Source organism: Sceloporus undulatus, chromosome 6, assembly GCF_019175285.1.
Source record: "Sceloporus undulatus isolate JIND9_A2432 ecotype Alabama chromosome 6, SceUnd_v1.1, whole genome shotgun sequence".
Taxonomy (NCBI): Eukaryota; Metazoa; Chordata; class Lepidosauria; order Squamata; family Phrynosomatidae; genus Sceloporus; species Sceloporus undulatus.
Window position 1 is genome coordinate 151,593,916 of NC_056527.1, and position 26,758 is coordinate 151,620,673.

Consider the following 26,758-nt stretch of genomic DNA (forward strand, 5'->3'; position numbering starts at 1 on the left):
CAGCTGCTTTAAACAAAACCTGAAGTGGATTGAGAAACCCACTGGCATGGAAGCCACCAGTGATCAAGCCCTAAGTAATCAGTTTTTGGTTTGTAAGGGAAAGCTGACTGTTAGAGGAAGAAATGTAGTTCAGATGTAGAACGTACCTACTTTGCTCAATAACTGTTATTCTTATGGAGGTTGCATAGTGCAGCCATAGAGCATCTCTGCATATTTATGCTATACTGAGAGGATGTTGAATTGCCCCAGACTGGAATCTGCTTGCGATTTACACTTACGTTAGTTCCCCTACAGAAGCAGTTGGACCTTTTTGTCCAATGTGGAATGCCTGCAATGAGATCAAGGTTGTGGAATTTCAAGCGTTGCCATTGTGCGTGCAGATATTCATTCCTACAGGTACACATACAGTTGTCCATTTGATTGTGCATTTGGGTGCACAAGAGTTGCATAGTACAACCAATGCATAACGCCTCATGCAGAGATTGATGGCATACAATCCCAGTGTAGGATCTCAGCTGAAGCAGACAGTATTGAGCTAGTCTAGCATTGTACATAGGAACACATTCCTTTCTGTGCTCCACTGGAGATCCAATTCTAGAATTTGGCAAAGGGGGAACAGGTTCCTCCCCCACAGCATCACTTAGATGTCTGAAGGCAGTGCTACTGCATTTTTGTTATAATATGCTTCTTTTCTTAGCCACTTCTGGCTCCAGGGAACAGAGAAGTGCTATAGAGATATACAAAATAAAATAAATGACACATAGGGCTGTGATGGATAGAGAGGTCTTCTGGAAAGACAAGGGCTCACCAGATCAGCTGTCCCTTAATCTGTCCTCACCATCTGCAGCATGTATGGGTATGAATAGGCTTATCCCTTGAAGAAGGGCTGAGCTCGGTATAGACTTACTAATCCTAGTTACTCCTTAACACCTTTTAACCACCTTATGAGACTTGGAAAGTGGATTACTAAGGAAGAGCAAATCAGAATGGACACTTCCAATTCTTTCAGCTTGCTTCTCATAAGGAAACTGTATGTGCTTTTAATTTAGGGTTCCACTTGTCAGGTTGAGCTTACACAGTTACCATGCAATCAGAGAAATGAATTTTGTGAAGTCGAAGGCTTTCACGGCTGGCATCCATACTTTTTGTGAGTTTTTCTGGCTATGTGGCCATGTTCTGGAAAATTTATTCCTGACGTTTCACCAGCATCTGTGGCTGGCATCTTCAGAGAAATGCAGGCTCTTTGAAGATGCCAGCCACAGATGGTGGTGAAATGTCAGGAATAAACTCTTCTAGAAAATGGCCACATAGCCCCAAAAACCCACAAAAAACTGAATTTTGTTTTGCATGATATTTGAATTTGTATTTGTGTGTTTGTCTGCCTTCAAGTTGCTTGTCGACTTAAGCAACCCCATGACTTTTGTTTTCTTAAGCAAGGAAGACACAGAAGTGTTTCCTTCCTCTGAAATAGAGCCTCCAAGAACCTGTTATTCATTGGCAATCTTCCATCCAAGTACTAACCAGGACTGACCCTGTTTAGCTTCCAAGATCAGATGGGATCTCTTGTCTTTAAGGTATTTAGACTAAGTAGATCTTGAATTTTTACACTTGTGAATACATTTGTCAAACAGAAGGTGGAAGTTGTCCAATCTTCTGTCTGGTTTAGTGGTCAGCCATTATAGCTTGACACAGAATGGCTGGGATGGTGCATAGCCTAGTCTAAGTGTAACAGTTCCACATGCAGGATCCCTGTTTAGAAATCTTTCCTTGTATTTGAAGTGAGAATCATGAGCCTTTGAGGCATGTATTTCTGAGTCTAGACATCCTTCTCTCAGAAACATTTCTGCCAGTTATTCCCATGGGATTCAGTGTTTAATGGGATTTGTCTGGTAGTCTGTGTTCCTTCTTTCAGTCCTGTTCTAAAAACTTAGGCCTCTAGACAGAAACTGAGATAAGCCAATGGAAACGTTGTTTGGTTGCTAGGTCTGGAACTTTTTGTCACCTGGGTACAAAGTCTCCAAGCTGGTGCCATCTGTCTGGGGATTGGAGTTGGCATATCCTCCGGTTGCCAAGAAGATTCTTCTCAAGCTGTGTCTCCAATTCCATTTTTATTTCTTCTCCTCCTCTCTCCTTAGCACACATCTTTAATCCATGTATGATTGTATAAAGGCTTTGGTTTATGTTGGTTTAATAAAGCTGAACTGTTGGCTCTCTGTTGTGCTTGCCAAGATTCTGCAGGGATTAAAGCAAAGTCATCAGGATTTTGCCTCTTCTGTGTTTCGCCTATTCTTGCGTCACATTATAAATCTAGCAGCAAACATCCTGATATGATAAGAAGCACTTCTTACTATGCATAGTGTTTCTTGCTCAAGAATCCCTAGGTAGTTGAGACCAATACTATCATCATCATTACCATCACCATCATCATTTATGCCCTGCTTTTTCTTCAAAATCAGGATTCAAGATATCTTAGAGCTGAGTGCATTCCAGTTAAAAACAAATACATGGTCAATGGTCAAATACAATTAACCTCTTAACAACATAAAAACAATCTGAAGCATATTTTAAAAGGAAGAAAAAACAGTTTTTAAAAAGTACAATTTAAAACAATATGGTACCCTCTTAAAAGCCCTTTTATTCTTTTCTAAAAGTCTGTTGGAATATACATGTATTTGCCTTCCAGATCAAAGGAGGGGGCCATTCTAGTGTCCTTAGGAAGGAAAGAATGCCATTTGACAACACTTTAACTGCCATGGCTCAATGCTAGGGTACCCTGGGATTTGTAGTGTGTTGTGGAGAAGGCTGAAGAGCTCACAGAACTACCAATCCCCAGAATCCTATAGCATTGAGCAATGGGAGTTAAAGTGGTGTCAAACTGCACTAACTCTGCAGCATAGATGCAGCCTCAGTCTATCAACTGAAGCCAAATCAGGTTGTTTTACTTGGTGTTGGAAAAATTAAGCCTGCTTTGGTTTCCGTTAATAGATTTTATCTAATATCACTCTGTTCTCCCTTGATCAGATCTCACCTGGGATGCTGTGTCCAACTTTGGGTATCACAGTTGAACAAGGACATTGACAAGCGAAAACATGTCTAGAGGAGGATGACCAAGATGGTCAAAGATCTAGAAAACTTTCCCTGTGATCAACAGTCAAAGAAAATGGACATCCTTAGCCTGGAGAAGATCGAAAGATGATATGATATCAATTTTTAAATATATAAAAGGCTGTTGGCTGGAAGAGAAAATGAACTTGTTTTCCAGTGCTCCAGAAAATGCAACCCAAACCGATGGATTCAAATCATAAGGATGGAGATTCCAGCTAAACATGAGGGAGAACATTAACAGTGGAATAAGCCAATTTAGAAGGTGTTAGATTTTCCTTCATTTATATATATATAAAAACAGATGCCAGATAGCCAACTTTCAGGGGCATGATAATGTTAGATATTTGTTCTAGAAAGGGTTTGGATAGATGGCCCTTGGGGGATCTTCCAGTTCTACAATTCTATTTGCTATAGAAAGATGCCAAGTTAGATAGTGGTCCATCTAGTTTCATCCTTTTCACATACATTTCATGCTAAATTGTAGTAGCTTTCGAGAGTTTCTGAGACGGTTCTTTTTCCATGCAATCTAAAAAAACGCCAGGGAATGATGTTTCTGCAGGTAAACCATGAGTTTCACAACTAGGATAGGGTCTTTCTCTCTAATAAATGCAAAATCAGATCTGAGCTGAGCCTGCCCAGTTTCTGGAAATAAATGCTTCCATATAAGGATGGGAAGCATCTTTGCAAAATGTCTTGTTCTCAATGAGAAAGGCTGTCGCAACATGCCAGCCTGCCAAGAAATTGCCAGCCTCCACAAGGGTTCCTTGGCTGCAGCGAGAACAAGAGACGCTTGTGTGTCTGTGTGGTTGTGTGGGTTCTTATATCTTGTGCAACAAAAAAGAAAAAAGTCTCTATGAAAAAAGTATTACTTCTTTTCTGCTTTGTGAAGCAAAGCACATACAGAAGCACAGAAGGACTGGACGACTGATGGGAAAAGGCACCCGCAAACCATCCAATGCTTATGATTTTTTTGAAGTCCACAAGGCAGCAGCTATTACACAGGTCCAAATTTTAACTAGCATCCAGATCCAGGCAACTCATAGTATCACTCTGTTCTGCTTTGATCAAAGCTGGTATGGAGTACTATTTCCATATTCTCCAACAGTTTGTAGATGAAAACCCAGCAAAATCAGCAAAAAGTGATGAGGAAGGACAGAAAAACCAAGGATCGGCTGCAGCAGTTTGCTTTTGCCTGATCCTCCTGGGAAGGGTAAAATTCCTCCTCTTTACTATTCTCCTCTTTGCTGAGTTAATGGAGGGCTAACTACTTTTGATTTTTGGACTCAGTTTGTAGCAATGGAAGTAAACCAGGAGGAGGGAAGAAAGCAGGAGGAAGGGACATAAGCTGGAACATTTTAAAAGCATCTGAAAAAGTCAGATAACAATGAATTAACTGGGTCCATGTTTGCCCAAATTAGGAAAGCTGGAGAATATGTGTATCCAAGGTCTAAAACACACTGCAGAAATAATCCAGTTTGAGACCACTTTAAATGCCCTGGCTCAATGCTAGGGAATTCTGGGAACTGTAATTTTGTGAGACATTTGGCCTTATCTGTCAGAGAGCTCTGGTGCCACTATAAACTATAATTTCCAGGATTCGCTAGAACTGAGCCAGGGCTGTTAAAGCGGTCTCAAACTGGATTATTTCTGCAGTGTGTTTTGGACTCAGGTTGGGCACTACAGTTTAAAGGCACTGGCAAACTAGAACATGACCAAAGAAGAGTGACCAGGAATGCATTCACACTGCAGAAATAATCCAGTTTGAGACTGCTTTAACTGCCATGGTTCAATGCTATGGAACTCTGGACATTTTAGTTTGGTGAGATATTTAGCCTTTTCTGTCAGAGACCTCTGGTGCCACAACAGGCTACCATTCCCAGAATTCCATAGCCCTGAGCCATGGCAATGAAAGTGGTGTCAAATTGGATTATTTCTTCAGAGCAGATGCAGCCCAAGATGTTAAAAGGTCTGGAAATTGTGCAAGAACCACACTGTTTGGGCAACAACCATTCTTGCAAATGTGAGAACTCTCTCAAAAAATACCGCTAACATCTCACAAGGAACGGAAAAGAGTTATGTGAGTTTGTTGTTCTTTCATGCAAGAAGTATTTAAATCCCTATGTTTGCCTATTTGAATGGTTGTGCATCTATGTCATTGATTTATTAAAAAATTGCAGACAAAGCCATCTTGTTAACATGCATAAGGAGCTGTATTATCCCAAATCATATGCTGTCCATTAGGCTTCTGTGCTCTGCTTTGGCAAGGGCTCTCTCTGAGGGTTTGGGGCAGAGATCTGTCTCATCACTGGAAGTTACTCTGATTCTTTTAATTGGGATTGCTTCTAGGGCCTTCTGCTTACAATGCAATGTACACAACCATTCTGATCTTCTCAAACGGCTGCAGTTCTGGGCTTTCGGTAAGATTTTGATTGGTATCAAAACCGGGCACGTGTCATGGCTGTAAGAGAAGCCTTGTTGGTGGCAAACGTTACAATAGATGGTCTACAACCAAATAGGGATGTCATTTTTCAATACATTTCCTGTCTTAGGAAGCAACAAGTAATTTTAACAGTTTTGTTCCCATTGCAAAAAAGTTTTCGAATACTAAGCAGTTTTCAGAGATGATATAAAATTCAGGATTTATTCTGCTCAAAATTCACAGAAGGTTGTTTTGTGCAGCATTTTCTGCACTGAAAATAAGATGTCTAGGAAAAGCTGTTTTCCTGAGATACACACACACACACACACACACAAAATCTATGTAGTGATGCCAACCTGGATTGTTTCTGCAGTGCGGATGGAGCCCAAGTAACACATCTGTTGCCCCTTGAAAAGATACAAGAAGTTCTGAATGTGATATTATTTTCTTTTCAGTGCATGACTGGAAAAGAAAGGAGAGGATAACACCCACGGCGCCTCCAGCAACCAATCCACCAACATCCCAACACCATCTTATTCGGGTAAGTGAGCCTTCTTTCACTGGCAGCACTGCATACCCTCTAATATTTCATAGACGGAAACTGGGACATGTGGCTGAATAACATCAAGAGGGCAAAATGCTTAATAAGGAAGGACACACAGAACTGCTATTTCAAGCAAAAAAAGCACACCCTGGAGTTCATGCACTGAGTTTAGTAAAGCATGGAAGAAGAAGGAAAATGAATGTGCCTATTGTATCAGGCAAGGAGTTTGCAAGAAGCGAAGTAAGCCAAGGATAATGGGGGCAAGGGAGAAGAGGAGAAACCAGGACATTTTAACAGCAACTGAGAAAGTGGGACCACAGAGGATTAACTGGGACTGTCCCTGAAAACCAGGACGCTTGGGCCTCATTCCCACCACCTTTTAAATCAGATCGCAAATCAGTTTAAACCGGTTCAAACAACCCTGGTTCCCACTTAGTCCGAATTGCTGATTCTAAGAGGGAGGCTCCAGACCCATTTAACCCACGTCTTTTTGACGCTGGGTTTTTTCAGCTTCTTTTTTGACAAATCAATTCCGCACAAATATGAATCACAAGCGGATCTAAATCTATTCAAATTTCCCTCTTCGGTCAGCTGGAACTGAATCATTTTGAATCGATTCATTCATGAATGGGAACCATAAGTGGGTTATTTTGATGCCAGAAAATGACAGAAAATGTGATCGGGACAATTGCAGAGTAAACAACAAACTGATGTTGAATCGATCCATTAATTCCAATCGCACACCGATTTATCTGAAAGTGGGAATGAGGCCTTGGAGGGTATGCTACTGTGCTATAAATTAAATATGGAAAGTGACACAGAATGTGTTTCATTCACAGTATGGGCTTGTCTACACTTTCATGAAAGAGCAAGGACATTATATCTCTCCAAGGTGGCATGAGGTTTTGTTTAGAGCAAAAGTGCAACAGAAAACCTTGCACTTCCAGGTGTTTGGGACTTCAATCCCCAGCTGCCCCAGAAAGCATGGCTGATGATAAGGAATGGTGAGAAATGAAGTAGCTGGAGGACCAAACGTTCTCTGGCTCTGATTTATGCTATTCTCTGTGGTTTCTTTCTAAAACTTTGAGACACAAAAGATGTATTTTGAAGACTTGCTTGAATTCTGTGTTGTACCACTTAAGTATGTGTGCAGGAAGACTGAAGAGAGGGGTCATGCTTTGGAAAGCCTTCACATTTTCTTCCTGTGGAAGAGCTCTCTGGATATGAAATGGCTACAATGATCCCCTCTCTATCTCTCTGTGTTGAAGTTGCTTACAATATCTAGGGGAAATATCATGCATGCACCAACCCTGATAGTTTGAAGTTGGAGACTTCAATAGTCTTGCATTCTCCTGTCTAATGCTGCATAGCGTTGGCTGGGTTTAAATATCTAGTAGATTGCTGAAGTTTTGGGTTTTGAAATCTGACAACATCTGGACAGCAACATGAATCTCAGCCCAGATTCAGAGTAAAGATGGGATTTCTAAATGTTCACAGACATTATAACCGCGCCTGAAAGTGGAAGAAAAATCTTGCAACAGGCACAAAGCAATTTTAAAGCATTTCTCTTTGTTTCTCTGTTTATTTATTTGCAGGGATGTGTGTGACAAAATAAGGGGGCATTAAAAGAGTGGTGTGAGATATTTTCTGATAATACTCCGTATTCTACCTCCCCATCCCTTTCTTGTTTGCAACATAAATTGACAACACTTTCATTCAATCTGCAGAAGTCCAAGGAAAACTTGCCATATTAATGTTATTATGGAGTCAGGAGATGCTTGCTTGTTTTTTCTGATGAATGTTCAGACTGATGCTTGGTTACTTTTATGAGAAAACACGGTGGTATATATTAAAGGGTCAGTCAAATGGTGGTATGATAGCGCCCTTCAGCTTTCGTCTTGCCTCCTGGCGGGTCTCTTAGGCTTGTACGAAAAATACATGTGCAAATGATTGTGCTTTCTTGAAGGTTGTGTCAGTGTTGTCCTTAAAGCCAGTGAGACCACAAGCCCATTTAGATCCTCTCTCACACTTTTGAGTTGGAGTGCATCTACACTATAAAAATGATGTAGTTTGACACCACTTTTAGTGCTATACCTCCATCCTATGGAATCCTGGGATCTGCAATTTTACAATGTATTTATGCTTCTCTGCAAAAGAATGTGGGTGCATCACAGAGCTACAAATCCCAGGATTCTGTAGGATGAAGCCAGGGCAGTTAAAGTGGTGTCAAACAGCATTATTTCTACAGCGTACATGGACCCTAGGTGGATGGGGAGCTATTTAACCATTGCACAATGGCAGAACTCACAGCTGAAGTGCCCCTTGCACAATCAATTGTGCAAAGATGGAAAGTATAGCAACTAAAGATGTATAGGATCTTGACTGTTAGATCTTGGCTATGTCACGTAACTGGTGGAACAAATTTGATCCCCATTTTTTCAGCCAATGGACCAACAGGTGAAGTTGGAAAAAAAGAGGGAGAGGGATCTGGATAAATATGAAGAAAGATTTGATTTCTGACAGTGGAATAGATTCTAACCATGAGTTAGGGTTGTTTTTTTCATCCATAATGTCTCCCTGTTGAGATAGGCGTAGAGGTGATTTCGGAGTCTCAAAACCAATGCCTTTTTAAATTATTATTATTTAAATTATTATTATTACTATTACTATCATCATCATCATCATTTATTTATAGAGCGCTGTAAAATTTACACAGCACTTTACATAGTAAGAATCAAAATACAATAAAATAACAACAACAAATCCCATGCTGTGAAGATTCAACAACAAATCCACACTGTAAAGAGTTTTGCATATCTCTTGCCTCTGTCCATTTGGTTTCTGCTTGGAGTTACATTACACCTTGATGCAGGAGGTTGTGAAGATGGAGACCACCAACCTTCCCAAGTGTAAGCTTGATTCGCATGCTGTGCAACTCCACGATAGTTGCGCACTGCCCTTCTTCCCATCCCCAGCTTTTTCCCCCCAGCATGTGCTTCTCCCTCTCCCTCCTTCTCGTTCTTTCTCCCGCTTTCCTCCCGTCTCTCCTCTCCAGGACAGTCAAAAGAGACAGGAGCAGGTTGCAGCTTGTACTGTACATACCAAATCCCAGACTAAAATCTGCGAACTGTCAGTTTGATGCAGGCGGTGCGTGAGACGGCAAACATCAGAGCTGACTGGGCTTAAGCAATTTCCCAGCATGACAGCCCTCCGTAGGGAACAAAGGGATCTTTCAATGCAGAACAAAATTTGGTTCCTTAATAGGGGGGGAAATTATTCGAGCAGCCCATCTACCACAAGCAGGTTGGGAGGATGAAGCTAGGAGAAGCCACACCAGAATGTTGCAAATCTGCTTTGTGTCAGCAAAAGGTTCTGTGATCTCTGGGGCTACTTTAGATGAAGGGGAAGAATTGTCATTAGCTCACCCAATGGGAAATGGCCTGCACCAAATCTTGTTCCAAAAGACATTTGCAATCTTATCCTGTGGTGAAAGGAAAGCCAATATCCAAGTTCTCTATCCACTGTAAGACATATATATACACACACACACACACACACACACACACACACACACATATGGGAATTGCTTATCTTACTGGTACCACAATCTCATTCAAAGGGACAAGAGAAACTTGGATGGCTTCATGGAAATAATGCAGCAAGCTGGATGTTTGTTGGTTTGATATGTGTCTTCCTTTTTTAAAAAAAGAAGTGAAATGTGCGATTGCCCAAAGCTTATGAGAGATTGCAGATCCCTTCCTTGATGTTCTGCTGTTTATTTGGTGATGTGCTGTGTAGTCAGATAAATTTGGAAGTAAATGGAATAAGGTTTGGATGGATGTAGGAGGTGGTCCCAAAGAACCTAGACAAATTCTCAGCACCTAATGCGCAATTGGACAATAAGCAGACACACATTGGCAGGCGCACAGTCAGTTGCACAATGTCAAGAGTCAGCAGAAGAGTGGTACATCATAACCACTGTGTAATTCTTTGAGCATAGATTTACACCAGGGGGGTAGAATTCGGAGGCATAGCCATGTTAGTCTGGAATATCACTATGCAAAGGGACCTTGTAGCACCACTGAGACTGACTGAAAGAAAGATGTTGTAGCATAAGCTTTCATAGACTTGTTCTGTTTTCTCAGCTGCACGGAGTGAACTGTTGCCCAGAAAGGACCATATAGTCAGATTGTACAAATAGCCATAGAAATGCAAAACTTGTGGGAATGGCGATGAGGCAGTAAAGTCAATGTTCCTGAGCACCAGTCCACTGCCTGCATTTTAGGAAGTAGGCCATGTCTACAAAAGCTTAAGTTACAATTTCTTTCACACAGGATAATGCCACACTACACATTCCGCTTTAACTGCTGTGGCTGCCTCCTGTGGAATTCTGGGCTTTGTAGTTTAGTTGAGGCCTAAGAATTCTCTGGCTGAGAATTCCAGATGCTCCTCCCTAAACTGCAAATCCCAAGATCCCACAGGAGGCAGTCATAACAGTTAAAGTGGAATAATAGTGCTATAACAATGTAATAGTGTGATATTGTTGTAAGGTGCTACAAGATCCCTTTGCATATATAGGCACTGTACAGATGGGCCCTATGGGGCGCCGTTGTTACGTGTGAGGGGTGGCGCTTCCAGACATGATTTGCCACACGCAGGTGGCAAGGGCATCAAAATGGCGGTGCCCTGTACATACGGGCAACACCATTTTGATGTGACAGATGCCTAGCGGCCGCACGTCCCAACATCATTGTAACGCTGCTAGTGCGCCATTGGCACACTGCATTGTCACAACCGCGCCACAGAAAGAACTCGCTTTTTGCAGGTTCTTTTTGCTGCGTGAGGGAGCCGTGTGGTTTGTCCGCTGCAGCTCCCTCGTGCAGCAAACCTGGGTGGTGGGAGACTGCCCTTTTGGGGCGGTCTGTATCCCGCCATAGATGCCATAGATATAATCTCAGAGAGACAGCATGGCATAGTTGTTTGACCACTGACTATGATTCTGGAGACTAATGTTTGATTCCCAGCTTGGACATGAAACCCCTTACACTCTCTCAGCCTTAGAGGCAGGCAAAGGTAAACCCCTTCTGAACCAATCTTGCCAAGAAGACCCCATGATAGGTTCACCTTACGGTCACCATAAGTGGAAAAGGACTTGAAGGCACACAACAATACCAAAAGCAATCATATCTCCAAAATGGAGACATTTCCCCCCAAATATTCCATATAAAGAAAACACCAGAATGGAGGGGGGAAAGGGATATAGTTTTTGAGTGTCAGCTCTGGTTTCCAGGCACAGGGAATAGTTTTGCCAAGGATCTATAGTAGTGCTTTGGGTAGTAGATCACAGGACTAACCCAGCATTCATTGCTTTTTGCTCTCTAATTCTACCAACAGCTGGAATGTTAAGATTTCTTGTGGATTTTTCAGGCTCTGTGGCCATGTTCTAGAAGAGTTTATTCCGGAGGTTTCGCCAACATCTGTGGCTGGCATCTTCAGAGAATGCTGATGTGGAAGTGAGTGGGGTGTGTATATACTGTGTGATCCTGAGTAAGGAGGAGTTATTCCCTCCTTTAAGGGTTTCTTCTTTCCTTCTCCCACCCTGAGGCCTTACCAACAACAACAGAACAATACACAAATTAAGATGGAAATCACTCCCCCCCTTCCCAGGGCAACACAGTGTGTGTGTGTGTGTGTGTGTGTGTGTGTACACACCCACATACACCCAACTCTCTTCCATGCCAGCATTCTCTGAAGATGCCAGCCACAGATGCTGGTGAAACGTCAGGAATAAACTCTTCTAGAACCTTTGGCCACAGAGCCCGAAAACCCACAAGAAAATATGGATGCCGGCCATGAAAGCTTTTGACTTCACAATGTTAGGATTGTTTGGGTGGAATCTGTAGGGCCCAGGAGGATGTTGCATTGATTGTCTCCTTCATAAATGCTGAATGTTCAGGTCCTCCTGTCTCTGCCCCTGTTATGCTCTATATACATCACCCACCCTGTCCTATTGCACTTTCTGTGACTCTGGTGCCAACTGAGCAGAAAACAGAAGAGGGGAAAGTTTAAACTGTTTCTCATTTGATGTAGCTCCCTGGCTCACGTGCCTTGGAAAGGTGTCAGATCAGGAACCATTAAAGTAGAGAAAGAAATGTATAGTAAAGACAAATCAAAAACTCTCTCCTCGCAGCCAAGGGAGGAAAAGAGGGCTTATTTATAGACACATGACTGTCCAGGGATTGCCAGTCATTGAATAGGTCAGCACTTTCCTGGAGAGTGAACAATATAAGTTGTCAAGTGGAGAAAGCATTGCATCCACCAGTAACTTCATTTTTTCTCCTTTCTCCTGGCTATCTGCAATGAGAAAGAGGGAGAAATCAATGAGAGAGACAACTCCCAGACTTATGTCAGGGAAGGAATATGAGCCTGGCAGCCATTTTCCAAAATCGACAAGACTCTGAACCTTCATCTATTTCCACTGCTAGTAAAATGGGGAATTTGGGAGGGGTAGATTGGCAAACTTCAGGCTGAAATTAAACAGAAAGGCTCCAGTCAGCAACCAGCATTGCTCCTTTCCCCCAGAATGCACCTCCAATGATGTGTGATGATACAGAGTTGCTATGTAAGGGGCTTTTGGGTAAAAGGGGGGAAATGTGTCCTCTCGTACCAACAGGAACCAGTTGCTGGATATGAATTTCTCACCCTAAATTGACAGGTATATCAGTGTGGGTTTGCTCTAAATCTCCATACTCAGGCATATAAACATTGAACATGAACATGATCCTCTGAAAATTGTTGTCTCAGCCTTTTATTATTAGGTAGTGACCAGGTTCCTGCATCACAATCTGTGTTTTATAAATTTATGAATCTGTAGCTATATTGCTTAAACTTCACCAAAACCTTGTTAGCAAATTGCAAAGATGCAATTTGAGCACTGGACTATGACTCTGGAGACAAGGGTTTGATTTCCCAGCTAATCCATGAAACTCATTGGATGACCTTGCGCAAGTCACATTCTCTCAACATCAGAGGAAGGCAATGGCAAACCTTCTCTGAACAAATCTTGCCAAGAAAACCCCATGATAATTCACCTTAGGCAGGGACGTAGCCAAGGGGGGGTTCTTGGGGTCCGGACACCCCCTTCCATTAGAAAAATGAATGGTGTGTGCTGCTGTGCCACCGCACTCAAGCCCCATTATAATGGTGACACTTAGTCTGGACCCCCCCTTCCTAAAATCCTAGCTGCGTCTTTGCCTTAGGGTTGCCATAAGTCAGAAACTACTTGAAGGCACACAACAACAAACACCTGGCCACTTGCATGAGTGCTCCAATGCACATGAGACACTTTTGATGTGCATTGGGCACTCCTGTTGTGCTCTGACACTTCCTAGCCACTGTCCTCAGGTGCGTCAGAGAGTGTCCCAAAGCACATTAGTGCCCATTGTACATGGAGCCAAGGTACATAGGAGTAGTCAAATCAGGGCTAACCATCTGTGTGTACATGTGTCATCAAGTCACTGTCAATTTATAGTGAACCCATGAATTTCCTAGGGGTTTCATAGGCAATGAATACTCAGAGGTGGTTTCTCCAATCCCTTCCTCTGAAATATAGCCTACAGCACCTAATATTCATTGTCAGTCTCTCATCCAAGTACTAACCAAGGCGGACCCTGCTTAGCTTCCAAGATCAAACAGGATCTGCTGCCTTTAGAATATTCAGACAAAGTATTTTGACCAAGCAGAACTTGAATTTTCACACCTGTGAATTTGTTTGTCAAACAGAAGGGGAAAGTTGTCTGGTCTACTTTCTGGCTTAGTAATTAGCTTACTATAAGTGTAATAATTCCACATACAGAAATATGCTACAGCTCCCACATCTCCCCCAGACTTAATGGGGCACTACTGCAGACCTCTCTTATGACCATTCTGTGGCTGGTGGTGCATCATTCAGTGCAATCCATCATCAGCAATGGCGGATAGTACAGTCTTTCTGTGTCTGGCTATGAGGACATAGTCAGATGCATCTCTGATCCCCAGACTCTACTCTTCACAAGCTGCATAATGGCATTGGAGGGCTGCAACAGCAAACAGTAAGTTGTGGGAGACTTGTTATTGCAGAGGATGAAAGGCAATACGAACAATCTAGCCTCAAACAATATAACATAGCCCACAATTTCTGTTGATCAGCCTACTTTGTGAGGCAGGGGTGGACAAACCATGGCCCTGTGGCCACATGTCACCCAACAAGGATATTTTCATGGCCTTCCAGAATCCCCAGAGTCCAGACCAATCTTTTGCAGGCCCAAATAAAATGGATGAATTACTACTCTTGGAAGCCTCCAGGTGCAACAATTTCCTTTTTGAATAGGTTGCAACTCCCCACCCCACCACCAAATATTGTTTAAGATCCCCAAATGCCTATTTTTGAGAAACAGCAGTAGATGTCTGGTCACTTGTGGTTTTAATTTTATTTTGCAATAGTCTATGCAGCCCCTGGAGAATCCTAGGACATAATAAAAGTGAGTGCCAGGCCTGTCAAAGTTGCCTCCATCCCCTTGTCGGTTTTCTGCAAAGATAAACAGGGAGGACGGCCTACAGGACTCTGACCTACGTTGAAGGTGATCAAGATCAATAGATTAATCTTCTTCTTTACTGTTCCAGTCAGTGACCAGCTTTTGAGTAAAATAAATACATTTTTTAAAAATGTAAGAAACAGTACAGGACAGTAGAAGCAACAACAACAACAACAACAACAAAAAGCTTTTAAAAAGTGTGCCCCTTCCCTCACTGGACTGAAATGGAGTTCATCAATCCAATTTACAGCTCACTGACCACCCAACTGAAGCCAGAGCTTGAATAAGGGAAAAAACAAACTTTCTGGTGATTGCAAGTGCCAGAATCTCTGCTGGCCAAGGGATTCTGGGACCTGTAGTGCAAAGCAAGCATGATTTGAGCATGAGTGGATGATGTTTCCATCAGATCAGTGGGAGTCTGGCCAGGAGAGAAGTTACTTAGCTAAACACATTTAACTAAGGCCCTGTCTGCATGGGAAAAATAAACCAGCCTTCCCTCGTACCCCATCCTCTCAGTGGGGAGACTGGATGAGCCATGGCTCCGGTTCTGATGTGGACAACATCTGGCTTGTTCAGCACCAGAATCAAGGTATATCCCTCTTAAACCATATTAAAATAGTTCCCCTGTTTGCTTCAGATCTTCCCAGAATATCTGGTCTTCTGTTCCAATGCCAGGTAGTTGTTTAAAATGTATCCCGTTGAGCCACTCTGTGCCATTGCCAATGCCATGTGTCACTTGCTCTAAAGCCATCATTGGGCACTTCGTTCTGACCTCCGACTGAAGGAATGCATGGCAGTAGTGGGCAGCATAGCAGGATACTATGGATGTCTTTTATCTTATTTTATTGTATCTTATTTTATGGAATATAAATAAAAATTATTATTGTTGTTGTTGTTGTTGTTGTATTCTCTGTATTTTTATTGCTGTAACCCGCCCAGATTCCTTGTGATTGGGCAGGCTATAAATAAATTATTATTATTATTATTATATGCTTGCAAATAGCTGCCTGGCATTGGAGGGCCAGAGGTCATGCAGAGATCTGGGTCCAGAATTCTCCAAGCTGCCCCCAGAGGATCCTGGCCAGTGCAGATTGGATCTACCATATATACTTGACTATAAGTTGACCTCATTTATAAGTCAAGGGACCAAAATTTGGGGGCCAAAATTATGGATTTTGATATGACCCATCCTTACATCAAGGGTAAAACTTAGGGGCACAAAACAAAGGATCTAAAAGATGAAGCAAAGAAAAACAATGCCAAAGAATTTACAATCCAAGCAGGAATAACTGTTTGTGCTCACCCTAAAAGTTGGATGGATGAGAAGATAGAGGAGGGTCAGTGCTACCAGGACAGATGACACTCTTTTCTTTCACTGGGGAAACGTTCCTATTTTTGTAAGAGTTAAAGTACAGTATGTACACTGACCATCATGGTGTTGTGGTTTCAGCATTGGACTATGCCTCTGGAAACCAGGCTTCAAATCCCAGCTCAGCCATGGAAACCCACTGGGTGACCTTGGGTAAGTCACACGCTCTCAGCCTCAATTGCAATGGCAAAACACCTCTGAACAAATCTTGCCAAGAAAACCCCATGATATGGTCGCCCAGAGGGTCACCATAAGTCGGAAACGACTTGAAGCCACACAACAACAGCAAACTTACATTGACCCATGGATAGGTGTACTCAGATTTTTTTTGGGGGGTCGATATTTTGACCTAAACTTCTACTCGATCTTACACCTGAGTTTAAAGTACGTAGTCTTGCTCCAGGATCCTTTCCCCTCTGGCCGTTTTACAAGCCCCGATTGGAAAAATAATGTGAACTGTGTTTTTCTCGTCCTTCCTCTGTCCCCCCCCCCCCTCCAATGGCGCAGTGTCACTACTCGCTATCTTGGGGAAGGGGGCACATAGCCTCGCTTGCTGTTGCAGCCCTGAATGTTCCCTTTAATGTGACACGAAGGGAAAAATGGCTGGCATGGGAAGAGAGCAAGAGGAGTCATGCGGCCCCTGATTCATTTTGGTTTATGCTGAGATCCTTTATGGTTAATTACACCTTGACATGCACAAAGCAAAGGAGGGGAGACTTTTTGTTTAAAGCTTCTTTTCTTTCTTTTAAAAAAATACCTTGTATGAAATATTTAGGGAGCTTTGCTTCCCATAAAGAAAAAAGATGGAGGAACCCTGATCTAATTATTCCTAGAAGGCTTTTAGGGATCTCTTTGAATAAGGAAGTGTGCCTTAAAGATGGAGAAAGGCCTCATGGAGTGGGTGCGGGTTCAAGAGTTGGTCAACCCTGCTGGTTTTGTGGAATCTGGACGGCCGTTATATCTCCGAGCAGCTCATGGCTATTAGATGTCAATGCTTGCTGGCAAGAACGTTTCAGTATATTTGAGCTCATTAAGGGCTTGTTTCGCACATTATACCAAGGTAAATGTATATGTATATATTCAGCACAGCAGGGGCTGCCTAGTGTGGATACAAACATGAATTATGTATTGCCTTTATTTATTGCCTTTATGTCCCAATTCTCCTTGCCGCTTTCCTCTCAGGAGCGATCGTTCACCTTCCAGACTGATTATAAGATCAGACCCAATTCCTTCCCAAGATTTAGTGGCTCGAAACAAGGGTGCGTTGATAATACCTCCTTCCCCTGCCAACAATTTGTTGTTGCTGCTGCTGTTGGTCCTTATCAAGCCAGCTTTGACTAATGGCAACTCTAAGACTGAGACATCTCCAAAAGCCCCATTATCACTTTGGCCTAAATCTGATGTTTAATTTCAGTTGAAATAATGGGTTTTTACAGGTGACTTGACATCATTCAGCTATTAATTCAATAGACCTACTCTAGTTGGGATTAACAATTGGATTTTGGCCTTGGAGAACCTCATCTCCTCCACCAGGAGCATTTCTCTGTCTATGGCTTCCCCCCTTCATGCTATGACCAGCATCTTGTATCATCCGAGTGCAATGTTACACTTTGTCCGTGTATTTCCCATCCCTCCCAACAAATGCTGAAAATCTGCTGCTGTGGCCATTTTTTGCTCAGAGGAATAAGGAATGGTGGGAGACTTTCAGACAGCATGCACAATGATGTTGTTCATTTAGATTCACTGTGACTTGGATGCTGCATGATGACCCTGTATCCACTTCCATTCCTAGCCACTAAAAGGTAATGGTGGCATGCTATGGTTGCTTCAAAGCTCCTTTCAGAAGAAGACATTGCAAAAGAAGGTATTGGATTCTTCCTTCTACGATGTCCAAAAAAAGACATATGTGAGCATAACTCCAAGTGATGTGCTCATACGTAACCAACAGGATTCCATCCCATATGTTCACCTGTGAGGTCCCCACCTTTGATACTGCACATTCCACCAGTCCTTCTGTCATTTGGACATCCTGCAAAATACCTACAAAGCATAATTGGCTAATGTTTGCTTCATGAATTACATTTAATTTGGTTCATCATCTCATCCACCGTGGGAGAGATTGGCTTGCATCAAATGTGGGAATTCCTAACTGCAACTCCCATCTGTTCTAACCATCATCATCAATGGCGCAGAATGTTGGGAGATACAGTCTAAAAATATGTGAAGGAATGCATGATTCCCAGCTCCCCACCCCAACATGTTTATAGAGCAAGGCCACGGCATCCTCTTGTGAGATTGCTTCTGAGAAAGAAGACAAAAGTCTAGTCACAACAAAATTTTTCTCACCCAGTGTGAGAAGATAAGGGTGGTTTTTTTTTTTTTTTTTTTTTTGAAAACTGAAGGACGACTTAACCTCTGGGATAGAATAAAAAGGAAAGGGAAAACATTCAAAAGGAGGCTGTGAGAGAGGAAAGGAGAGCATATCTTGAAACCCGCCTTTGACATGAAAATGTGTATGCCTCTGTTTTGGGGCTGTGGGATTAGAAACAGACTAAAGAGGCCTGGAGACCTTTTTTTGTTTTGTTTTGTGAATGCAAACATAGGTTCCATTGTTTAAAATTAACCTTTAAAATATGTTTAAAAATTTAGTTACACACGCATGCACTGCCACCATCACACCCACATCGAGGTATTCCCTAATTTGTCTAATGAACAAATTTGACAACTAGTTACTTTTTGCAGTTAGGAACTGGACTGAAGTTATTTTTGCCTGTTATAGGAATGTCTATACACTTACATTACCTTTTCCTCCATGGAATAGTTTGTCTCTCAGCCTCAGATAATGCTATGGCGAACCCCCTCTGGAGAATTTTGCCAAGAAAATCATGTGATGGATTCACCTTAGGATCGCCATAAGTAGGAAATGACTTGAAGGCACACACCACCAACAACAATGTTATATGGCTGGCTGGTTCAGTAGGCTATGAAACAGTGCCATGTGGTCACTCTCACACACATTGAATGTTGAATCCCATCTTGCATGCATAGATTCCCCAATAGAAGCATCTGATCACTTTTGTCTGATGCAGAAGGCTTGCATTTGATGTGAAGCTATGGAAGCAGAGTGGCACATGCAGTGCCATTGTGCATCCACTGTGTGCCTCCTGCATTTGGGCACCCATTTGACATTGGGTAATTTAACATGCAAAGCTTATGTGATATAGTGGTTTGAATGTTGGATTAGAATGCTGGAAAGCAGGGTTCAAATCCCCGCTCAGCCATGGAAACCCACTGGCTGACTTTAGGCAAGTCACATGCCCTCAGCATCATAAATTGGCAAAGGCAATCCCCCCCCCTCCCCTGAACAAATCATGCCAAGAAGACACCATGATAAGGTCACTTTAAGGTCTCCATAAGTTGGAAATGGACTGAAGGCACACAACAATTGCACATGCAACTATGTATCAGGAACCACACACATGCCACTATACATTGCACATTTCTTCAGGTACTGGTAACTAGGCAGAATGCTGTGCCACATTTGGTGGCACAACATTGAAATGTACTAACAAGGCACCACTGTGCAACTTTCACAAAACTCTGTGAGCATAAAGTTACACTCTGTCACCTCAATGTAAGATCTCACACTTTGTGTGGAGATGAAATTAGGAACAGTGCTACTTCTGACGGTTCTTTGATGTTGTAGGCTGTTTTCCAGATTCTTTCCCCCCCTGCAATAGCATATCCTCTATTGATTTAAAAGCCAAGGGGATGATGGTTCTTTTTGCTTACAGATACTCCAGAAAGCAAATGAGCAAACAATAATTGCTTCCCAATATGTTATCAACAGTTCACTTTAAACTATGCCTCAACAGCTGCAGTTCCTTAAATGTAAGGAGGTAAAGAACACTCAAATAATTGGTTTTTTAAATTAAAAATTGGCATTGTTTGTGCAACAACACTACCTGTGTACAAAAAAATGTATTTTCAATGAAATGCATTAGTTGAGAGATCCTACACTGATGGATCACCGCATAATTTCACATTCACAGTTACGTGGCAATTGCACAATACCACCTCATGAAATAACTCCAGGGTTGCCCAATGAAATGCACATTTCACCTCATTGTACAGTGCAAAAGGTGCAGTGAGCAGTGTACAATGAACATGGGTGCACAATAGCATCACATGAATAACTATAGAATATTACTTTTTGGCATTAGAAAAGAATGTCCAACTGCTTCCAGGGGTGGAGGAGTAATCTGTATTTGTAACCAACAGAATGCACACCACTGGTTTCTGCACAAAATATTGTTTCTTGCATTGAAACCAGCACTGGTATTCAGTATGGCAGTTACAGATTTTTAATCCAGAGTTACAGATCCATAACCAACCAGTATTCTATAAAGCTACATAGTTTTATGTTAAATCTACATAAATGTTACTCTAGCCCACTTTAAGAGTCAGCGGCTGGATTGTCTGTCAGAAGGGCAGGTATGCATTGCAGGGAGGTGCTCATGATGTATGTGTCACCACTCGAGAATTCAACTTGTAGAACTGGGGGGGGGGGAGACTTTTGGACTTCAAATCCCAGAAACACACACACACATATCACAAAGATACCATGCAAGCCAATATTTCAAGAGAGCATCCCCAACAAATCGGAAGAACAATTCACTGTGAACAAATGTAGGAAATGTGTCATCTTCTTTCTCTGCCACCCTGTGCACAACATGGCCATTTAGTAGTCAGTGGAGAGCAGAGGACAGCTGAAAAACATCTGGCTCTACTACTATCACTAGAGGCACAAGATGTCATCTTCAGGGACTTCAGAAGACCCCTGGGAGGTTCCAAGTGATGCCTTCTTCAATGTGTCCCTGGCTTCAGTAGGGATGGGCAGCTATGTGGAGCCCAGGTGGCACTTTCTTTCAACCACAATAAGGCCACAATAAACTCAAATTTCTTGTTTTCTTCTGTAGTCCTGATTAAAATTTCATTTACAAATGATATTGTGTCACTTTTTGTCACCATTTTGAGACTGACTGCAGGCGAAACCAAGTTATATGGTGCAGTACAGGGTTCTGGATTGCCTGTGCAATATGATGGAAGTATTTTAACATGCTGTTATGCAGGGAGGGCTTAGCTTGTTATTTGGAGGCAGAAACTGCCCCAAAATTGTGGCTTTAACAAAAACAGGAGCATTGTTATTAGTGATGCCAACCATTCTTGGACAGCAGCTTTCAACTTTCTATCCTACTGTCTAGGCTAAGGCTGATTGTAGTTATACTCCAACGTCTGTAGAGTTATACATTTCAGGAGACTGAAATTATGCAATCGGTCCCCTCTCCAAGAGGACAGAAGAACAAAAGGGTGATGCCAGTAAGTCCATGAGATCCCAGGACTGTCGTTGCCCTCCTCCCTGCTGAGCCGAGGGCATTCGCCAGTACCCAGCAAGGATGCCAGCTTCCTAGAATGGGCACTGTTCCCACAATGAGTCATCAATGGAACTGCGATGTCTTCACTTCCTCCAAGAACAGAGCACACCGGTGTTTTCAGGGAGGACTCTGCAGCATTGTCATTGCCATTGGCACCCGTTCCTCCCACTCCCTGTGCAAGCCTCTACTGCGTTACAAAGAGGGCCAAGGGCTGCCGCTCCTTCTTTTTTATGAATTAATCAAAGACAATGGTGTTGGCTCAAGCACTGGGTTTAAAGAGGCTTCTGCAAAGCGTACGTGTAATGTGATTTCTTATCATAGCTGCTCTCTCTTCCGCCTGCGCTTGCCAGTAGGAACCCTTCCAACTCCCAGCCACATCCTAGGGAGATGAGCTGAGTGCTCTTTTCATCTCCAAATAAAACAAACAGGAACAAAGAAGACAATAATATTGACTTTCATCATTGATATCCCCATTTATCTCAGCAATAATTAGTAAGTCTATCGCCGCAGAGGCATAGCTCTTAAGCTCATTGTTTTCAGGGAAGCTCATTAATGTCATCCCAGATGAGGCTGACACCAAGAGCTTTGTGCAAGTGAAGCCAACGGGAAGAATGGGCACAGAGTCTGGCCAGCTAGAGTAAGGGGCAAAGAGGAGCAAGAGTAGAGAATGCAAGGCCAGAGCAAAGGCAAGTACAGTCCACCCTCGACTTATATGGGGGATCCGTTCCAGAACCCCCCCCCCCCCCCCACCCCCCGCGTAAAGCAAAACGCATTTATGCTTGAGCCCCATTAGATATAATGGGGCTCAGGCTCGCTGTGCCGCAATGAGCACACACCATTCTCCCGATCTCCTGGCAGCTTCCGCATAAGCTGGAAGCTGCCTATAATGAGCCCCCATATGGTGCGGGCTCACTGTAACATATTTGGACAATGGCTCTCAGAATCTCCTCATGTCATAAATCACCTTCTGGTGTCAGAGGATTCAGATGGAGAGGAGAAGGCATGTTGCCAGGAATGTGTAGCTCCTGATAATAAGGGTGTTTCTGAGTCCATAGAGCTGGAGGCTGAGGCAGCGGGGGACCCTGTCCCCCCGCAGGAGATTTCAGATGCTGAAAACCTGTTGTCATCATTCATGGAGTGATAAAGAAATAAAGAGAGATTGCATTGTTCCTAGTGTTAGTTAAGTAGGAGACACTGATTAGGCACCTGGTATTTTAGAGGCAGCTGCCCATACATTTCCAGCAGCTCCCCAGCATCTCTGTCACTCACAACCATTGTAGCTGGGTGACTGACAGTACTCTTGGCACTTGCATTTCTTGACCATGGACTGGCAATGCTTTTAGGACTCGGTTTTACTTCCTGTTGGCTTTCTTTATCTGGACTGCTGACTTGCTGAATGATACTTGGATGGGTGATCATCACTCTCTTGCTTCTCTCCTTGCCTGATGGATACTTTGTGACTCCCTGAACTGAATTAACTACTCGACAGTTCTTGCATTCCAACCACCTGATTCTTGGGACACTTACTGACTGGGGCACAGGACACCTCAGCCAATATGGCTTCTGCCCATGCTGGCTGGAACTTTGTGGATTGAAAAGCATTGTCAGAGTAGGAGGGGAGGAAAATGAAAAATGGAAACACCAGGGTTTCCAGCAAGAATGGGTAACTGCATGGGGGGGGGTGTCAGGGGCTGCAGCTCTGCACCCAGCAATCTGAAATATCTCTATTTACCTCTATGGATCCTCTCCAAATAATGACAGGAAGTGGCACTGTATCAGTTCATCTTGCTAGTTTGAGATGAACTTTAGGGGGCAATGGAGGTATTTCATATCTCCCAACATTTCACAGATGAAAACTAGACATGAGTGGTCAAGCAAGATCAGAGTGCGGTCAAGATGGCAGAAATTATTGACAAGGAAAAACACACAAGCTAGAAGAGGCCTCAACAGTATCCTTTTTCCTGATCCTACTGGAAATTGAAAGATTCTACCCCCTTTTCCCCCTCTTCCCTTTTACAAGTTAATGGAATGCAAAATACTTTAGTGCTTTGATTTTAGTTTGTCATGCTTGAAGTAAGCTGACGACAAAGGTGGAAAGTGGGAGGAGCGAGAAATCATGACACTTTAGACGCCATTGAGAAAATGGGCTGGCAGGATTATTGGGAGCATCCTTGCCACCTTCGGACAGTTGGAAATCATAGTATTCGTGGGTAATATGGAGCTCTGGGGCTTCTGGGGGTATTTGCATTTGTTTTCACAAATATGGGAAGCTTTCTGAATGGTGTTGAGGCAAAAACTGACTGAAAATCAAACCAAAATCTTTTTTGGGTGGGGAAGAAGAATGTCAGATTAGCAATGGGAACACTTTGTTTTAAATCACCATTCAGACACAGCAAACACTGGGTGAACTGAGCTAACCATTTGTACTCAGCCTAGCCTGGCTAACCTGGTTGTTAAGAGGGGTGAATGGCAAGGAGTTGTGGACTTTAAAAAAGATACATTAAAAAAATAACCCAACTATATAAGAGCAAAAGACGAACGATGTTGACTCCTGTTGGAGGAGACCCACTTAAATCTGGGCATCTGCTAGATCTATCTATGTTAGCCAGTTTCGGGGATGCACACCCCTGTTCTGGATTGACTTGGTTTCAATTTTTTAATAATAAATGCTAGGAAACTGGTCTTCTGACATTGCATGGCTACCCTACATGTTTTCAGCTTTATTGCTGCTGCTATTGATGATATATATGTGTGTGTGTGTGTGTGTGTGTTTTATTTATATACCGCTATTCCAAAGATCATAGCAGTGAACAGCAAGTAAGCTAATTAGCAAGTAAGCTAATTTGCCCCCACTGGGTACTCATTTTAGCGACCTCGGAAGGATGCAAGCCTGAGTCGAGCTTGGGCCCTTTTGCTGGTCTTGAACTCGCAACCTTGTGGTTTCAAGTGAATGGCTGCAGTACAGGCATTTAACCACTGTGCCACAAGGGCTCCTTCTAATGTGTGCCTTCAAGTCATTTCTGACTTATGATGACCCTATCATGGGGTTTTCTTGGCAAGATTTGTTCAGAAGAGGTTTGCCACTGATTAACCTAAGAGGCTGAGAGCGTGTGACTTGCCCAAGGTCACCCAGTGGGTTTTATGGCCAAACTGGAAATCGAACCCTTCTTTCCAGAGTCATAGTCCAACACTCAAGCCACTATGCCACTCTCATGTTATAGGTATAACTCAGTTAATGAAGCGAATGTGTTCCTGGCCAGTACTTCCTTAATAGAAAATTTAATACCAGAGGTAAAAATAACATGAGGCATAGTTTGCTGTACCACAAAGAATAAGAGCACTTCAACATATTCCATGGCATTTTCATGTATGGCCAGAGAAGACCTCTTGCCAAAGCCCTGGGGCCTGGAGAATCCTTCCCATTCAGCACAATCATTCATTTCAGAGGGAACAAACCCAGCTGAATCAAGCTGATCTTTTAATATAAAATCTATTTAATGGAGAACCGAATGAGTTAGTTCTCCCCCCCCCCTCCAAAAAAAGCATACTGTACATAGTAATTTGGGCACATAGGGAAGAAATCTGAAATCTATAGTCAAACAATTTAGCCATCAAAGAGTGGGATCAGGAACCTAGAAGAAGGTGGATTTCTGCTACTGAAAACTGGGATTTTACTGTGGGTTTTTTTTTATTCCTGCTGCTTATCCCTCTATGGACCAACACAGCTATTTATGATTTTGCCATAGCAAATTTATTGACCTATAAAACTGTTGCTGTCTCAACATGTTCCTGCCTCCACAGGCCTTTCTTCAGGGAAACATGAATTGCTAAATGTAGCTTCCTAAGAAGAAAACACAACAAGGCAAGCCATTTTGTGGATGTTACAACCAGTCCTACCTTTTGCACAGCGGTCGCTGCATGCTGTCCAAACTATCTGGGAGCACAAGTTCAGAAAGGTTATGTTTGCCAGGGAAACACAAGCCAAACAGAGTTCATTGTGCACCATTCGCCATCCAAATTTGGTTAGAAGATTCACTAGGAGAAATCCACCCCTTCCACGGCAAATCACATTGTTAAACTTGGGTACCTTCCCAGTTTATAAAAGATAGTTTTCCGGTACACAAAGTCCCAAGTGTTATCAATTCCACAGGAACTGCTGTCACGGCAGCTGCAAAGATCAGCAAAGAAGCAAATGCAAATGCAGGGCAGTGTTTTTATTAGGATTTAAATGAGTTTAGGGCTGTTTAGAATTACAATACGATCCGAGTCAGGAGAGGCTTATAAAATCAGTCCAAGTTCATATATTATACAATAAATGTGCCAAACCCCATGACTCCAAGTTCAGCGCATTTCTGTCTAGAGAGAGAAAGATGGGGAGGGAGGGGGGAAACAGAGAGACAAACATGAGAATGCAAAATTGAAAACTATGACGGCCCAAAGGAGTAAACGGGAAAGCAAGTGGTCGCCCTTTGTTCCATTTCTCTTGTGGATGAGAAAAGATCTACTGAATTGAGGCTCATATTAAAGGGTTTAATGCAAACTGAAATCCACCATACCACCCTGAACACATCCAGCCTTTTCTTGTGTCAGAATCTAAGCAGAGTCTGCCCTGATTGGTGCATGGATGGTAGACCACCACGAAAGACCCAGGGCTTTTTCACACGATGCAGCCTTTTCCACTTTTAATGACATAATTCCATCTAATGGAATAATGGGATCTGCAGGCAGCAAGAATTCCCCATCAGAGAGCCGCAGTTCCTCCTCAAACTACAAAACCCTGGATTCCATAGGAAGGCAGCCATGACAATTAAAGTATAATGATAATGCTATGTGAAAGTGCATCATCATCATCATCATCATCATCCATCTTTTTCCCCAATCGGGGACTCAAGATGATTCACAATACACATGTTCAAATTCTAAATCCAGCATGCATGGCATGTTGGTTTGAGTGTTGGACTATGACTCTGGAGACCAGGGTTCAATTCCCCACTCAGCCATGAAATCTGCTGCGTGACTTTGGGCAAGTCACACTCTCACAGAAACGTATCACACACACTTTTGCTCCTGATCAGGGCACGGGCAGGGGATGTGTGTGGCCGAGTGAAAACGCATTTTATCGCATGCCATACTGTCCTCAAGGCGTCCACATGCCATCAACCAGAACCAAGCCATTCCCGATCAGGGTTCAGTCGCATAATTTTGCTCTGCTGGAAAGCTTCCGTCTTTCAAAATTCACATGCCTGAGCCCTGATCAGGGATGGCTTAGCACTGGGTGATAGCATGGGACCGCCTTGAGAATAGTATGGCATG

At 42.8% G+C, this 26,758-nt stretch overlaps 1 protein-coding gene and 1 long non-coding RNA gene across 3 annotated transcripts in view; one reads left to right on the forward strand and one right to left on the reverse strand.

The window, feature by feature from the left end:
• Positions 1 to 26,758, forward strand: part of LINGO1 (leucine rich repeat and Ig domain containing 1) — a 504,164-nt gene that overhangs the window by 282,906 nt on the left and 194,500 nt on the right. For both annotated transcript variants that reach the window (XM_042477549.1, XM_042477550.1), the window contains one exon: positions 5,980 to 6,065. The gene's annotated coding sequence lies outside the window, so the exon portion shown is untranslated. The remainder of the gene's footprint in view (positions 1 to 5,979; positions 6,066 to 26,758) is intronic.
• LOC121935727 lies at positions 12,258 to 25,489 on the reverse strand. Its single transcript, XR_006104846.1, has 2 exons — positions 25,343 to 25,489; positions 12,258 to 12,422 (listed from the first exon to the last, which is right to left on the reverse strand). It is a non-coding gene; the product is annotated as an uncharacterized LOC121935727 (long non-coding RNA).